Source organism: Rutidosis leptorrhynchoides, chromosome 3 (assembly GCF_046630445.1).
Source record: "Rutidosis leptorrhynchoides isolate AG116_Rl617_1_P2 chromosome 3, CSIRO_AGI_Rlap_v1, whole genome shotgun sequence".
NCBI lineage: Eukaryota > Viridiplantae > Streptophyta > Magnoliopsida > Asterales > Asteraceae > Rutidosis > Rutidosis leptorrhynchoides.
In genome coordinates this window covers 657,653,465-657,656,749 of record NC_092335.1, presented here as the reverse complement: position 1 = coordinate 657,656,749, position 3,285 = coordinate 657,653,465, and the positions used below count along the sequence as shown (strand labels likewise).

Here is a 3,285-nt window from a genome sequence, read left to right as displayed (position 1 = left end):
ATATGGAGTAAATTACGCGAAACCCCTTAAATTGAATCAATAACAGAGTCAACACTTGCTGACATTGTAAAAAACAACAGATGTTTCATTATCTTTTATTTTACAATCAAAAAAGAATTTATTAATAAAACCTTCCTAACAAGTTGCTAGGGAGTAATAAAAAAACGATTACAATGGCTTAATTAGCGAGATGTTTTACTATCTTTATCTTAATTATATTATAAGTTCAGCTTAAACGATCTTGATAACTAAAAAAATAAATTTAATGAATTAAAACATCAATTAAAGAAAACTGTATTGATATTGTTGATAATAAGTAAAAATCAAGCTAAACTAGAGGCTCACAAAGAGAAATATAAATACTATTATTTGATTTGATATATGAATATGGTGAATCATTGACATGGAATTTAACTCCTTATCATGGCAACATGCTTATACCACCTCTTTTTTCTACATATAGGATCAGCTGACAAAGTTATTATAAGAACAAATAGAATTTAACTTAGTGATGACACGCAACGTGCTTAGACCATTGAAATTACATTGTTTTATTGTTGATTATGATATCATAAATTTTCTTCCAATCATGAAGAACCCTTATCAAGTAAGTGGCTTTATTTTTGATAGTGTAACAACAAGCGGCATGAACAATTGAAACAATCTTGATATCTTTACTATTATCACAGATTGAAACAACGTTGATATCTTTACTATCATCACAAAATGTACTCGCATCTTTTGTGTCCAAAAACTTGATTTTAATTCCCAACCTTTTAAAAGTACCATCAAACTTCAAGTCATTAAAAACTTCTTGTTCTTGTTTCCCAATTGAATTATGTCTTCTTTCATACCATTCATCAAATAAAGCAATGGTCTTGTTATTCGATCTAATCATATAGAAACCAGTGTTTATTAAGTTATCCAATGAGTACTGATCGCCGTTGAACCACTGTGTACTGGCTTGAAGATCAAGGCCGTCGTTTAACATTAGATGTGGAAATGGATTCCTTAACCATACCACATCTGTATCCTATATGAATTGATTACACAATTACATACATACTTTATATTACCTCAATCTTTATAAATACCACTAATCGGATGCGTTAAAAAAGCCAAAATCTTTAGGGGAAAACTTTAATTAATAACTGAATTACCGTAAAAATGAAGTTGTATCCTTTCCGAAGAACATCTCCGAGAAAGGCGGTTCTTAGCCACATCAACTTTAAGAAGCCTTCAGACTTAAAAGCCTTCTCACCAACAAAATCTTCTTCATTAGTTTTCACTTTGTAACAATGTAATTTAAGAAACATACATCGTTCATACGCAATTTGATCAACTGCCACGATCAAAAGATGATTCATTAATCGACGTGTATCTTCGCCTAGCGAAAATCCCTCTAAGAATATATCCAACATCGATTTATCACCCTTGATAAAACCTTCGTTCACAACGGCTATGATCACGGTTTTGTTGACATCTGAAGCTCCTTTCAATGCTTCTTCCAATTCATCTCTATAAATCGATGTGTTATTCCATAATTGCATCTTTATTAAATTGGTAAGGTAGATCGTTAACATAAACATACCTGCTTCCACTATATGGATCTGGTTTCGGGTTTTCTGTTTGAGAAATAGTTGTTTCTGAGTTCACTATTTCATGATCACCAGTAAGTATGGATTGGGGAACAATATTCGAATGATAGAACAGGATGTAAAATGAAAAAACTGCCCAAAATACTACACCGGTTGCACAAATATGAAAGCCTTGAAATATGTTATTCGATTTCGTCATGAATGGAGATCACAAAGGATGAGTGAGTGATTTTTGGGTGAATTCATTGTTATGTTGATAGAAGTTTATATAAGGATATATGATGAAGAAATGAGTATGACCCATTGATGCATTTGATAAAACTGAATGATTTAGCGCTGAATGGTTCATAATCTAAATGATTCACAAAGGTTCTGAATGAAAATAACCTGTTAGATAATGATTTTGAATTAATAATGTAAAATTACCTTATTAACCTTTGGCATGAATAAAAACTACTATATAGTTTAATAAGTGTTCTTGATATAATTCTAAGAGCATATTACATAAACTAGACTTTAAGAGCCCGTGCGTTGCACGGTTGGCTCTATTATGTTTAGGATTAGTACGTTAGGTGTTGATGATTGTATGTAAAAAAACATTAAAAAAAAAAACATAATAGTAGATATGAATACCAAAGATTGTTCTTGAACAAATGAAATGCAAAAACATTAATAAATGATTTTACTAAACATCAATGTAGATAGAAAGCGCGTTCGTCGAAATTGTAGCTGAAAACCCAGGTTGTTCCATACTTCAAACGATTTTCTTTACGGAACTGTTGAAAACCGTATGTAACTGATAGGTTTGGCTTTGTCCTTGAGTTTTCTTGTTTTAGCCGCCATTTGTATTTCCTCTTTTCTAAATTATAACATGAAACACTTTTTTCACTTCGTAGTCCAGGTAGTAACATCAACTCTTTTGGAAGACGCTTAAAACAAAAATAAAGTTTTAATTAATATGATGCATAAGATAATTTAACTGCAATATAAATAATGTTTGTTAAATTATATGTAAGAACAATTGGTCTATCTATTGTGTAGAATTTTGCAATATAATATATGTGTAAAAGTGTACTTACTAATACACGACCGCTTGGTATCGTAATGTTGCAATCATAACTTTTAACCTCCGATTGTAAGTAGTCAGGATTGTACATTTCCCCAAGGATTGCAGGTGATATGTATTTCTTTTCATCGCCAACTTCATTATAAATGATTAATTCTATATGCCGAAAACTAAGTGCATATAAAATAACTGTATCTCCCCGATTTAATTGTAAGTCAGAAATTAACTCTTGCCATCCTTCAAGAAATATCAACCTATCTTGAATCATAGATATGGGTAAACATTTTTTGTACGAACCGTTATAGTGAATCCACACATGATCTCATGTGGGCTTTTCCTTCCCTTATATGCAGATTTAAATTTTTTTGCCATGGTCTGTTTAATAATAATACTATGTTAATTTATTGTAAAAAAAATAATACACAATTTAATAAAAATAAAAACAAAGTATAGAAACACAGAAATAATGGAAATATTGTTAAATATTCTATTACAATTTTAATATGAAAAATGTGAATGCAAAATTTAAATTTTGATTTTTAAATTTTTTGTATGTAAATTTACGTATTTAGCAATAAAATACATACCAGAACGTTAACGTTGGATCCATCTACAACTTGC

General features: G+C 30.2%; 1 pseudogene; it reads right to left on the bottom strand.

The window, feature by feature from the left end:
* Positions 1 to 505: 505 nt before the first annotated feature.
* Positions 506 to 1,550, bottom strand: LOC139902535 (uncharacterized protein At1g28695-like; annotated as a pseudogene).
* Positions 1,551 to 3,285: the final 1,735 nt, after the last annotated feature.